Raw genomic sequence first — 15,492 nt, 5'->3', positions numbered from 1 at the left:
TCAGAAAATGGAAAGATCTCCCATGCTCTTGGATAGGTAGGATCAATGTAGTAAAAATGGCAATCCTGCCAAAAGCAATCTACAGATTCAATGCAATCCCCATTAAAATCCCAACACAATTCTTCACAGACCTTGAAAGAACAATAATCAATTTTGTATGGAAAAACAAAAGACCCAGGATAGCCAAAACAACCCTGTTCAACAAGGCAACATCCGGAGGCATCACAATCCCTGACCTCAAGCTCTATTATATAGCTATAGTCCTGAAAACAGCTTAATATTGGCACAAAAATAGACAGGTAGACCAATGGAATCGAATTGAAAACCCGGGTATTAACCCACACACGTACGAACATCTGATCTTTGTCAAAGAAGCTAAAAATATACAATGGTATAAAGAAAGCATCTTCAACAAATGGTGCTGGCATAACTGGAGACTGGCATGTAGAAGAATGCGGATCAATCAATGTTTTTTCGCCATGCACAAAACTTAAGTCCAAATGGATCAAAGACCTCAACATAAATCCAGCCACACTGAACCTCTTAGAAGAGAAAGTGGGTGGTACCCTTGAACGAATTGGTACAGGAGACAGCTTCCTGAACATAACACTAGTAGCACAGACAGTGAGATCAACAATTAATAAATGGGACCTACTGAAACTGAGAAGCTTCTGTAAGGCAAAGGACACAGTCAGCAAGACAAAAAGGCAGCCCACAGAATGGGAAAAAAAATTCAATAATCCCACATCTGGCAGAGGGTTGATCTCCAAAATTTACAAAGAACTCAAGAAGCAAGTCTCCAAAACATCAAAGGACCCGATTAAAAAGTGGGCTGCAGAACTAAATAGAGAGTTTTCAATAGAGGAGTCTAAAATGGCTGAGAGGCACTTGAGAAAGTGCTCAACATCCTTAGCCATCCGGGAAATGCAAATCAAAACAACTCTGAGATACCATCTCACTCCTGTCAGAATGGCTAAAATCAAAAACACTAAAGAAAATTTATGCTGGAGAGGATGTGGTGAAAGGGGGACACTCCTCCATTGCTGGTGGGAGTGCCAACTGGTTCAGCTACTTTGGAAATCAGTATGGAGATTCCTCAGAAAAATGGGAATAAACCTACCACAAGACCCAGCAACTCCACTCTTATGCATATATCCAAAAGATGCCCATTCATACAACAAAGATGTCTGTTCCACTATGTTCATAGCAGCTTTATTTGTAATAGCCAGAACTTGGAAGCAACCTAGATGTCCCTCACCTGAAGAGTGGATAGAGAAAATGTGGTACATCTACACAATGGAGTACTATTCAGCAGAAAAAAATAATGGAATCATGAGATTCACAGGCAAATGGATGACACTAGAAGAAACCAAACTGAGTGAGGTAACCCAGTCACAAAAAGAGAAACATGGCATGTGCTCTCTCATATATGGATTTTAGACATAGATCTGGGGAGTGCCAGCCTACAATCCTATGGCCAGAGAGTCTGGGAAACAGAAACTTCATTTAGTGGCTGATCGAAGAAGAGGCAGACTCCCTTGGTTAAGTACTGAGCTGAACTCAAGAAAGCCAGTAACAGATAGGGAGGACTGATTATCAAAGAGATTATGACTGGGCTGGTTTAACCCCCAGAAACCGCTGACCACACAAAGGTTAACTCTTAATCCCAGGCATCAGCCTGGGAATAAAGCATGGGACTGATCAAGACCCCCTGAATCTGGGTGTTAGTGATGTGGCCTAGGTAATCTATTGAGCCTTGGGCAGCAGATCAGTACCCATCCCAAGTATACACACGGACTTTAGACTCCCATAGAACAATGTGAGGTGCACTCTCACCCTGAACTCTTGGGGAAGGGTCTAGGCCCTGCCCTATATGAAATGACAGACTATGGACACCCCCTTGGAGGGCCTCACCCTCCCTGGGGGAATGAGGGGAATACAGGGGGCAGAGGGGTTGGGGGGAGGGCACGGGATGAGGGGAGGGAAAGGGAGAGGGACCTGGAACTGACTTGTGAAGCAACCTTGTTTCTTATCTAAATTTAAACTGGAAAATAAAATAAAATAAAAATACCAAGGAAAAAATGATAGATTGAATGAATATACTTTTTCTTAGGGGAATTCATTTTAGACAATAATTTGGGATAAAATAGAAAGCATGAATCAGTTCCCTGCTTCAAGTTTTCAAAAAATATTTCATATTTATTATTACTACATAATATATAAATTTACTTATTCATTAACAAGAAAAAGTAGTTGTCTGATAAATAAAGCAACAGAAATATCTCAGTGTTAATTCCCTGACAATTTTACAATGTCCCATTAGAAGAATTTTCAAATTTGGTGCATGACATTTAACATTATCATAAGAAATTCTTACCAGATTGCTTTGGTGACAAACACTACCTTCCTACTAAGTGTATGTTTTTCTTTTTCTGTCTAAGCAATGCACACACATCTTCGTCCCTGCTTGAACTTGTTTTCTAAATACATTCTTCATTGCCTGCTAATAACTGACAGTGGGTCATCTCCTGTCATAGGAATAAAGTCCCAACTTACAGAGATATCATTGTTTGTATGTTTTCATGTGAGAAAAAAAGTCTAGTGATATTTTCATTGGTATGTAAGAAATGCAACCTACTTCTTTTGTCCCCATTAATCAATGTCTTTACTTCAGCAGTAGAATACCTATAAGTACTAAAACTATTTTTAGATGTCCTGACTTTTTAACCATATGATCGTGTGAAACAGAGTTTGCATTGTTTTTTATTAGAGTACATATTTGCTGATTCCCTGGAAAACTTATGTATTCTGAACCCTAGAGAAGCATTGAATGCTCTTTTCCTGTCTGCCATCTACTTTCAGGGACCTTGATGAGAAAATGCTTTTATTACTGCAGTTAAATTGGCTTTCCTCTATGATTATTTGCGTTATATACTATGGTTAAATTATTTTTGAAAGCTGGTACTACATACGTACTCCCAAGTGTTTTCATTAAAACTGTTAAATGTCCCCCTTTCAACTTTGGCATTGATAATTAATGTTTGTGCTGTAAATGAAGCGTCAATGCTGTAGAAAGAATTCTTGCATTGGACCTTAGCACTCTAGCCTCAGTCCCAAAGAATTCACTTATAAAAACTGCTACATAATCAAAAGAAACCCCAAGGAAGCACGTAGATCCCCAACAGACAAATTTTGATTATAATTATATTGTTTTACTTGGAAGCAAGCAAGACATTGCAAATGAGCTGAACTAGAACAATAAAAACGTCTAGAAAGGTTTGCAAGTGGAACCCACTAGCTATGGGTTCCATGCCATGCAACTCTAAAAAACACTAACAAATTTTGGTTTTGGTCACTCGTTTTTTTTATTTAGAAGTCTTATTTTTCATGGTATCTTCTTTTAAATCAGGAGCAACTTGAACCAATAATTGTAATTAACTACTTTGTGCTTTCTGCTTTCAAGGTAAATACTACATTTTTAAATCTTTTTTATTCTTTTTATTTAAATTAGAAACAAGCTTGCTTCACATATCATGCCTCTCCCTCCCCTCCTGCACCACGCCCCACTAACCCTTCCCCAGCCCCCCACTCAATCTCCACTATGTTCACTAGGGAGGGTGAGGCCCTCCATGAGGGATCTCCAGAGTCTGTCCCTAGCCCCTACCCCAAGTGTCCAGCCTGAGAGAGCATCCCCCATTGTAGGATGGGCACCCAAAATCCATTTGAATGCCAGGGATAAATACTGATCTACTACCCAAGGCCCCATAGATTGCCTAGGCCTCCTCCCTGACACCCACATTCAGGGCGTCTGGATCAGTCCCATGCTGGCCTCCCAGCTGTCAGTCTTGGGTCTAAGAGCTCCCCCTTGTTCTGTTCAGTTGTTTCTGTGGCAACTCTTAAGAGAAATGTAGATGGAAGTAACCTGCCTTTTCATTCTACTTCCTGGTGGCCTCCTTAGAGAGCCTACTGTTACTCTTGACTAGTGGGAGCCTTCTTTTTACTCTATAGAAATCTGGCTTACTCCATTCACGCATCATAAACAAAGTCTAATAATACAACTGAGAAAATTAGCAGTCCTATTTCTTGACAGTGAATAATGTGACTTCACTGTTAGGAGGAAAGAAGCAATTGCATTCTTTTTTGGTTTTTGGTTTTGGTTTTTTGGTTCTTCAAGACAGGTTTTCCTTGTGTGTCTTTGGAGCCTGTACTGAAGCTAGCTCTTGTAGTCCAGGCTGGTCTCAAACTCACAGAGACCCACTACCACCCGACTAAAAAAATGCCTTCTGAATGGATTTCAGACCAACTCCAAAGAGGCAGGGTGAACAATACCTGATTCAATAAGGCAGACTATGAGTCCAGGTCTGAGGTGGTAGTAGGCCATTGCGGTGAGATCATTTCTGATAGGTTAAATTGACACACCAGCAAAAGCTTGCTGGCTACCTAGGCTTACATCCTATAGACAAATGTGGCTCATACTTTTACTCAGAAAATGCTATTCAAATAATGAATACTTGTGAATGAAGAGACTCACAGGTACCCAACTTTCAGAAAATAAATCAAGTCACAGAACACAACTGGAAGACTCAGGAAACACTGCAGAAAAGAAGACAAATATATACAATACAGAAGACAGTGTAAAGGCTAAGAATCATCATTCCCCTGACTTGATACTATTGCAATCATTAGCTACAGTTACCTGCATTGGTCCCACAAAAGACAGGGCCCACCTGCCACTACTCAAATAAGTGGGTGAGCTGATGGCATGCCCTATACTCTGTCTCTGAACTACTGACTCTTGTTGCAGTTTGGAAGAGGAAGGACCACTGTTTTTAATTGTTTTCTCTCTTCTGGACTCACCAGGCTCCATTGGATACTGACTTAGATGGCACTGTATAATCTGAGTGGGTCACAAAACTAAAATGAATAGACATGAATTAGAAAGAAAAATTTACGGGTGGTGAAAAATGAACTAGGATTTCAAGGTTATGGGAGGTAAGAGTAATCACTATGCACAATGCACATGTGCAACATGCTAACATAATAAAAATTACAAAATATTTATAATACTGAGACCCTAATGAAGGAGCAATTAATTGCTCTATTTGTAGCTGGTAAAAGTTTGTCTGTTCAAGGTTAGTTAATTGAGACAACAAGAAGTAAAAGAAAGAAAAAGCGATTGGGCCGGCGTTGGTGGATCATGCCTTTAATCCCAGGACTCGGGACACAGAAGCAGGAGTATCTCTGTGAGTTCGAGGCCAGCTTGCTCTACAGAGTGAGTTCCATGACAGCCTCCAAAACAATATAGAGAAACCCTGTCTGGAAAAAAAAAAGGAAGAAAGAAAGAAAAAGAAAAAATGATTGGATGGGAGACGTTCACTGAAGAATTTCTTTCTGATGAGGTTAGACAAGGTTAGGCCAGGTCATTAAATCATCACATGAACCATGCAAATATTTACTGAATGAATTAAAAATTTTAATGAATAAATGTCCAAGGATAGAACTGATATTAAGATAACAGGTAAACAAACAGATGATATTATCTTCAAATAGGAAAGTTTTGAAATTGCCAGTGGATTATACAAGTAAGTTTGTCATTCCCCAAAGCCCATTAAAAGGTGGCTTAGCATTGGGTCTGAGGTCTCAGTCTAAGAAAGTGTAAAATTTGAATGCCTGTATTCATGACAATGGATTAGTCTGTGACTTCATAGAGCATGCTCCTTGCCACCTGTACCACATTCTTCAGAATGGGCATTCCTGTCCTTAGATATTATCTGCTGTCAGAGGGGCGTTAAACATCCATAGTAGACTATTGATCCTAAAGAAAAGAGGGATGATGAAAATCCTGTAATGTGACAGGCAGGTGCTTATATGGGAATACTGAACACAGGTGGCCACATGAGGTGATGGGTATTTTAAATTTTACAAGCCTTTTGTGCCAGCGTGGAGAAGACACACACTGAAACTAAATATTACTCACTCTTCCATACAAACTGAACCAACCCCATAATAATAGTGATGACTCTAACACACACGCACACACACACAGAGAGAGAGAGAGAGAAATAGAGAGAGAGAGAGAGAGACAGAGAGAGAGAGAGAGAGAGAGAGAGAGAGAGAGAGAGAGAGAGAGAGAGAGAGAGAGAGTCAATAACCAATTTGGTTCTCACACCAGCCTTGACAGGTGGGTGTGATCACTTAAGTTACTTATCAGAAAAGGGAAATGGGAGGCTGAATGAATTTCTCCAGTTCAAGAAGTAGCAAAAGCAGGGTTCCAAAGTCATGTCTGCCCGTCCCTAAACCTTAGCGATTTTATTTCTAAGCCTTTTTCCCATCCCACCTGGAGGAGCCGGTAGAGAAAATACAATTTCCGAGAAGCAGAAAAAGGATTTACTCGTAGAAAACATCCCCCTGCCTGCCAAGCGATGCTTAAAATCCCCTTAACAGGGTGTTAAAGTCTTGGCTTCCACAGTCTGCGATAAGGTTTAAAATGCAAATAAACTTTAGAGAGATAACATTTGGATATAAATTCATGAGAAAATAAAATCTTTTTTTTTTGCGAGCAGATTTGTTGAGGGAATAAAGATTATGCACCACATGGCATGTGAAAGCGAGGGCAAACTGGGGCAAGAGACGGGGCTGTGTAGGGCTGGGAAGAACTTTTCCTTTGTGGCCATTGCTCTCAGGCTCTACCCTGAGTTTGATTCCAATGTGCCACTGGGGTGTTTGCAAAAAGACTAACAGGACAAAAAAGACTCAGGTGGTTCCAGATGAACTTCGTATTTTGTACTTCTGAAGGGAATAGAGACAATAATACTGAGAGGAGTCTGAGTATACTTAACTGTTCATTTTTGATTTCCTGAAAGCTGCTACGGAGCCATCCAGCTTCCCTCCTTCCTATTCCACCTTCTAAAAGCTCGGCATGCATCTGTGCTCAGAGAGCCGTTTCCACTGCCAATGTTGTCTCCGGGAAAAGAGGAACGTTAAAAGAAGGGCATTTTGCTTCTCCCGTAATACAAGAAAGTGCACACAGCTGCCGCAGATATGCTCCCAGGGTAACATCTGGAAAAAAGTCTCCTTGTTTATTAAATCATGGCCACTTAGCAGCAAACACATCTTTTCTCTTTGCCTTTACCTCTCTCTCTTTCAGTACTGAAGTCAGATCTTTAAAAGGAAAAAAAATTAAATTGTGTGTACAATACCTTCTACATTTAAAGTTCATATGGAATGTGTAACACTTGTATAGGAATTTGCATGTGTTTAAGTGTGTGATAATAAAACTGCAATATATTTGATGGACCCTTATGCTATTTCCTATTAATGTTCAATAATTATGAGAACTTATATTAAAGAATTGGACTCACATATTTAGACATGCATTATTTGTCATAAAAGGTTAGTATATTTAAGGTTACTAGTTATCAAAAAGTATTATTTATAGTAATTAAACTTGAAGTGGGAAGGAGAGGTGGGAATGGAGAAGGGGAGTGAGTGAGAACTAGGGTTGGTGGGCAATATGAAAAAAAATTAAAAAGAGGATTACAGAACAGCAAAAACAAGAACTTGAAATGATTTAAGATGAAGTTATTGAAGAAATCTGTGAGGGATTTAATTACTTATTTTCCAAAGGATTATATATTGTCTTCCAGAATGGAAAGAAAAATTACAATTTCCACTATAAAAAAGAATTAAGAAAAAGAAGCTGTCAATATACCCGTAAATAACAGAAGGCACCAGATCACATATGAACACACACACACACACACACACACACACTACACACACACACACACACACACACACACACACACACGAACATGTAGATAAACTGTTAGTATTTAGGCATTTGTACTGACATGCCCTTGGAGTACTAACAGTATATACCCTCAGCTGCAGTCACTAAGAGAACCACCTGTGTCTATTCATTATGTTCCCTTTTAAAAGGGTCCTGCCCACCTCATATCCTTCTCTCTCTCTCTCTCTCTCTCTCTCTCTCTCTCTCTCTCTCTCTCTCTCTCTCTCTGTATGTTATCCCTTCTCTGCCTCTCTTTCCTCTGTCCTGCTGTTCCTGTCCCTGGAGACCAATCACCCCTCCCCTTTCCTCCTTTTAAAATTATTTTCCACTACTTTAAAAACCCTCCTCTTGAACTCTGTTGAATAACCTCTTTCTCTCTCTCTCGCACTGCTTTTTTTAATTACAAGACACATATGCACATACACAAACTCCCACTGTAAACACACACAATATATAAAAATAAACATGGTGTGGTTGGGAAGGCGAGGCATTTCAGTGGGAGTGGAATAGGGCCAAGAGAGAGTCATAGATATGAATGTGATCAAATGAATGATAAACACGTGTAAAAATGCTGTGACAAAAATTCCATTACTATGTATAATTAGTATGTGCTAATCAAAATAACTCAAGAACCTAATGAATTTCAAGATATACTATTTATCAATAGAAATTGGTACCATGTGTGCTTTAATTTTTTTCATTTTATATTATTTCCTGAAATGTTATTGTCATCTCATAACAGACAAAATATATTACTGTGATGGTCAAGGTTGATGCACAGCATTAAACTACATTCTTAAGAAACAGAACACAGAACTCATGGACTTGCTGTCAAATGACTGAGAATACAAGACTTAAAAGAGAATGAAGCTATGAGTTTTTCAAGGTCATTTTACTTCTTGTATGCACTGGAAACTATTTTAAGGTAAAGTATGGAACATTGACAAAATTCAGTGGCATATAGAAATAGAAATATTATGCACATACTGAATATTTTTGTAGACCAAATTCTGGCATGTTTCCCTGTATTTCTCATTTGATCATATGACAAGTATATGGGCTTATGAGTAATGTCTTGTCATTGTATCATGTCACAATAGTGGAAGGAAGCCCTCCATAATTAAACAATTCATCCAAGATAGCCAAAGCAATAATAACCAGACATCATCTCACTGATCATATCACACCCAATTTCTCTATGTGGGTATGCACAGTTATCACCAACACTGCAATCAAACTTGCAGATTAATGCAGAATATCCATTTTGAAAAGTAGCATTTCTAATCTGAGACCATTTCTAAGCATTGAGGAAGTTCTCATGAAAAATTTATTTATATAAGGACTCTTTAGCACATAGAGCCCATTGTGGTTCCCTTGTCTTTTATTAGGTGGATAAAGTTGTTGACATTCTCAAGAAATCCTAATGTAAAGGGAGAGAATCATTATGTACAAGTATATACAGCTTTTCACACATAAAAAACACTAATAACTATTACTTAACAATGTGATTTTAATTCCAACATCTATTTTTAAGAATAACGTATCTGGAGTATAGTATAACGCAAGTCCTATTGCAAAAAAATTAAGGAATAAAATAATTTATTTGAATGCAGTCCATTGTATTTAAAAGTAACAAAAAATGGTAGATAAATGACCAAATTGGTAAATGTTATGTTTTATTATTGAAAAAATTGCATAAAATTTTAAATTTGCTAATGGCGTGTGTTATAGTTATTTTGTTTCTAAGATGTATATATATATACATTATATGCTTATTTGATATGCCCAGGCAACTAATAGAAGGACCTAATTGTATCAGCAAAACTTTTTATATGAACATTCTTAATCTATTATACATATTTGGATTTCATAATATTTTGGTTGCAATAAAATATACTAATTTTTGCTTCCATTGTATTAAGGTTACACTTCATTATAAAGTTTACACAACAGAAATATATTTAAAAGCTTTACTTTATCTAGATTTACATGTTCCTATAATGCCAGTATAAGTTGCTTAGTAGAACTTCAAAATAGATAACCTTTTCTGTGTAGCATTTATATACTGAGGAAAAATGTCACTGCCTTTCAAATATACATACATACATATATATGTAAAATTTCAAACTCACTTCATCTGTTTCCCTCATTACTCAGTGTTATCTTTCTTAAGTCACAGCTCCAATATTGTGTGAATGTTTGTGTAGTGTTTGTCTGCTAAATGTGGATAAGGTGTGATGGTTCATTGTTCATCATGGCAGGATAATATGACAGTGAACTACATGGTACAGGTATCTTGTTGATGACTTTCCTTGGAACAAAGTTTGAGTCACTATGCAACTATCCAATCTCTTACTATTCAGAAACAATTTTATCCAAATTTGGTCTGTAAGAAAGAGTACCAAAAAAAGAAAAAAAAAGAAAGAGTACCAATGCAGAGAATAAATTCTTCAAGCTATTGTCATGGTTTCCTCGTGAGTAAAACAAAGGAAACTGTACCACCATCTTTTAAATAACTAACCAAATGAGTAGGTCTCATTAGCCCTGAAGAAGCTTCTTAATTCCTATCCTTCAAACCACTATGGCTCATGAATCCAAATTATAACTGAATGTGGTGCTGTATTTTTATAATTATATCATGTGGGAGCCTGAAGCAGTAGGATCGTGAATCTAAGGCTAGGTTTGACTTCTATGTGAGTTCCAGGTAAGGCTAAGATCAAAGGTCATATGAGGAAAAGAATGTGTAATAGTTCCTAATACTGCTTCATTAATCAGAAAAAAAATCGGATGAAGCAAAAGTTGAAGACTTAAGCAGACAAATGATGAATGTGCTTCAGGGACATGGAAGCTTTAATACTGGGACAAGTTGAAACCAGCACAAAGGTGACTGCTGATATGGTATGCCATGTCTCATACCTGTTCACCTGAAAGTGCCAAAAGAACTAGGGGATTAGGAAACCATACATCTGAATAAAAAAATGTGTAAAGAGCATTGTTACTTAAAAGGAAATAAGACACTGGGTGACAGTCACATCAACAGCAAACAGAATAATTGTGAATTGATCCATTTCCCTTTATATTCTTTGCAATACAAGTTTCTATTAATAATAATGATGTTATTGCTAATAATAACATTAGCGTGGGATGAATAACTAGGACAGACCATGCAATTTTTTCTTCAACAAGTTTCCTAATAAAATGCTAAATCAGATAAATAAATGAAAGTGTAAACAATATTTAACAAATTATTCTAAGAAAAGAATAATACTAAGAAATATTTACTTAGCCGGGCATTGGTGGCACACACATTTAATTCCAGCACTTGGGAGACATAGGCAGGCAGATCTCCATGAGTTTGAGGCCAGCCTGGTCTACAGAATGAGTGCTAGGATAGACTCCAAAACTGTACAGGGAAGCACTGTCTCGAAAAACAAAAAAACAAAAAAAAAAACGAAAACCAAAAAAAAAAAAAAAACCCTATTTACTTGATAGTTAACCTCTCTAGGTCTGTGTTCATCCTTAACCTAAAAACTAATATCCATACCATATGTGTTGTTCTGGGTCTGGGTTAACTCACTCAGGATGACTATTTTCTATTTCCATCTATTCACCTGCAAATTTCATGGTGCCATTTTTTAACAGCCAAGTAATGCTCCATTGTGCAAATGTACCACATTTGCTCTATCTGGTTTTCAGTCAATTGATATTTAGGTTGTTTTCAGCTTCTAGTTATTATGAAAGGCTGCTATGAAGATATCTAACCAAGTGTCTTTCCTTATCATAGGGTGACCTTTGGGTACATGCCAAGGAGCTGTATAGCAGGGTATTGAGGTAGATCAATCACTAATTTTCTGGGGAAGAGCTATATTGATTTCCAAAGTAGTTGTAAAATTTTACACTTACACCAGCAATGGTGGAGTGCTACCTTTACTCCACATCCTCTCCAGGATGAGCGGTCAGTTGTGTTTTGATTTTAGCCATTCTGTCAGGTTTAAGATGTACTCTCAGAGTCCTTTTGATTTGCATTCCCCTGATGACTAAAGATGTTGGACATTTCTCTATGTGGCTCAACCATTTGAAATTCCTCTGCTGAGAATTCTCTGTTCACAACTGTACCCCATATTTTAGATTGTTTGGTTGAAATAAAAAGTAATAGGAGCGATTTCCCTCAGCACACAATTGAGGTTGCATCTTTCACAAATAGCTGAGAATAGAAGAAAACCAAAAGGGAACAGATAAAGGAGGAAGGATTCAATCATTTCAAATGTATTAAATAAAAGGTGTTTTTCATTGACAATAGCAGAAAGATGTAAATGAAAATGTATGATTAAATATGACCTTTGCATCTTTTACTTACACATATACTCACACACAAAAACACACATACACAAAAGCACAAATTAAATGGAATTCAGTGAACAAGACACACTGCTAGTGAATTTTCAGAAGAGCTCTTCTAAAGAATGTGAAGTTGAAAGAGAGGGAGGGATGATACAATTAAAGAGAAAAATAAAGTTCAATAATATTTCATTGATGAAGAGTTAAATGTCCTACTGAGTGTGTTCAGGCAGTGGCAGACGGCTCTATCTGGGGGTACCCAGAAGGGAAGAGAGAAAGGGAGAAGACAGAAATATTTTTGAACCAATAGAAAGACAATATTCTTGCACACAGTCAAAAAGGGTCCTTGTTAAGCAGAAAACATACAGAGGTAGACATGGATCTGATAATAATCTAGTTTTCAGCTAAGGGTGAGAATGTCAAAGGATGCTTACCTGATGCTTTGATTGTCTTTGTCGGTGAAACCTAAAACAAGGTTTTCTTGAGAAAAGAAAAGAAAAGAAAAGAAAAGAAAAGGATTCACATGAATGAATCAGATGCCCTGAGCAAAAACAAAAAATGATAAAGGTCTAAAGCATGTTCACAAGAAAAGAAGTCATGATAATTATCACAGAGGTAAGAATGTTGGCAAGTGCTTATTTCAAGTATGGAAGCTTGCTCTAATGGCTGAACAGGAATATAATGGGATCACTTCAGCCATATTAGTGGACAAAGCAGAGATGTGCAGTGTAGTTTCTACATGAAGAGACAATTACAAGAACAATAATTCTAAACCATAGTAAATTTTATTAGCATTTCTTTTGTTCACTCTGCTTATAACTTCATTCCATTATTCCTAGACTGAAACTGCATAACCCAATTAAAATCTGAGTAGATGCTACAATTCTAAAAGCCTATAATATGGCTTGACAAAAATGCAATTAGCAAAGCCTCTGCTATAATGCAGGTTTCTCATAGCGTTGGATAATATACTGGGATTCCAAAATTAAAAGACAAGCATTTTTTCATAAAACTGAAATAATTTATTTGAGATAATAAGATTTTGATTCCTATTGATTCAGTCCTGTCCGTTGATAATTTAGAGAGAAATATTTACTGTTTTCTGTTATCATTATAATTTGGGAATTGTGCTTAAAGAAGGCAAGGTTAGATTACCATGTTAAAACACCAGTGTGATGCGCAGTGTAGAATAGAAACAGTGATAGATTATGGTCAGTCACAAGGACTTGATCACTTTTGCTAATCCAAAAGGAACTTCCTCTCCTGAAACAGTTTCCTGAAGACTAGTTCAATGGAAGTACAAGCACAGGAATCTCAGTTACTCTATATAAACCCTTTTAGAATTTCATCATGACATTTTTAGGCTTCTAAATTTAAATTATGGAATGATGTTCAACTCAGCAACTTAATATTTATAGCCAACATACATAAATTAGAACAAAAAAGCACACAAAAATATTTATTTGGTGAGTTAAACTAGCAAGTTGGTAAGGGAAAAGCAGGATAAAGTGATTGTAAATTGTATTTTTTTATATAAGAACTTTAGTTGTTCAAAATATGCTATTCCATCAGCAAAACTCATAGCATTTATACATCAGTAATATATCTTTGAATTCTCCTGATACCTGGTTTACCACAAAGTTGAAAAGCACTCTGTAGTGTATTTTTGTGCTTGATAATAAATGCTATGAATACTTCACAAGGCTAATGTAATCTTCATTTTTTCCTACATCAACTATTAGGGGGACATCCATACTGAATTTGTTCAAAATATTAACATTTCTGAAGCATGCATTTATTTTGCAAAAGAAGGTTACTTGCTATTAATGCTGTAAAGGACTCTTATGCTTAGGAGTCCATTCAGAACAGAGAGACTTTTAATATATGTGTTTTGTTTATTTATTTCATGTTTCTGTGTGCACATAAGTGCATATGTGCTGGTGCATGCATGCGACAGTGCCAATGTTTAGAAAGCAGGTCTTTCCTTTCACCATATGGTTTGTGTGTGTTGAATTCGTATCAGATTTGGCAGCAAGTGCCTTTAGATGCTGAACTATCTCACAGAGTCCTGAACTAATAGTGTTGTCACCAATACCCTGAGCTTCGAAGAAAATGACAGTTCTGCTATTGACAAAGAGAACTATAGAAAATGTGATCTTCAACCCTACTGAGCATCAGAGCAGCCCGAACTGACATCTTGTTGGTTTTTCTTTTTATTAGTTTTCTAACTCGACCCATACCTGTCCACACAGATGCTTTACTACCTCCCCTCTCTTGTTTTTATTTAAAATATATTTTTCTCACATGTTACATACTGATTATAGTTTTCTTTATCTCAGACCCTGCCCACCTCCTCTATCATTCAGATCAACTCTTTATGAATCTCTCATTAGAAAGAAAATTGACTCATTAGAAAGCAAATTGTCTCATAAGTAATAATAATAATAATAATAATAATAATAATAAAATGATGGATAAGGTAAAGATAAAACACAAAGAATACCACATTGGAGTTGGACAAGAAAAAAAAAGCAGAAGGAAAAGAGCCAAAGAGAAAGTACAAGAATTAGTGTACTTGGTCACACACTTAGGGATAGAAAACAACAACAACAACAAAACAAAACAAATCAAAACTCCCACTAAACTGAAAGCAATAATAAACATACAGCAGACCTTGAGAAGACTTGTGTCTGCCCTCCACATGCTGCTTTAATCTATTTGAGTTCATGTGAGCTTTTCTCATGTTGATATGGAGTGATTTGTTTGCTTGGTGTCCTCTACCCTTTCTGGCTCTTATATAAGTTCTGCCTCATCTTCCATGGGGTTCCTGATCTTGGAGAGGAGGGATTTTATAAACAGATGCCATTTACAGCTGAGTGTTCTAATATCTCTTACTGTCTGCATAATGTCAGTCTGTAGGTCTCTGTTTCATCCCATCAGCTGCAGGAGGAAGCTTCTCTGATGATGGCTGAGGAAGGCACTGATCTATGAGTATAGCAGATGTCAATAGGAGTCATTTTATTGTGACTTTTGTTTTTTAAGAACAATTGGCTTTACTCTAGATCTCTGGGCCATCTAGGCTCTGGTTCTTAGTCACCCAAGCAGTGTTGTTTATGGTTTCGATCTACTGGAGTGAGCCTTAAGATATTGGTTTGTTAGTCTCACAGGTTTTGAGCCACCATTGCCATAGAATATCTTTCAGGCATGACAGTATTTTAGATCAGAGGGTATGTGACTGATTCAGTTGGAGTTTCAATTTTTTTCTCTTAGTATTGAACAGTGTACCTTCCTGTACCAACTATGCTAAGAAATAGGGGTGAATGTTCTGTGTAGGCACCAGTTGACATCTTCATGTTCAATGA

The sequence above is a fragment of the Mesocricetus auratus genome, unplaced genomic scaffold (genome assembly GCF_017639785.1).
Source record: "Mesocricetus auratus isolate SY011 unplaced genomic scaffold, BCM_Maur_2.0 Super-Scaffold_100015, whole genome shotgun sequence".
Classification (NCBI taxonomy): Eukaryota; Metazoa; Chordata; class Mammalia; order Rodentia; family Cricetidae; genus Mesocricetus; species Mesocricetus auratus.
The sequence above is the reverse complement of the archived record's forward strand: the minus strand, read 5'-3'. Positions refer to the sequence as shown.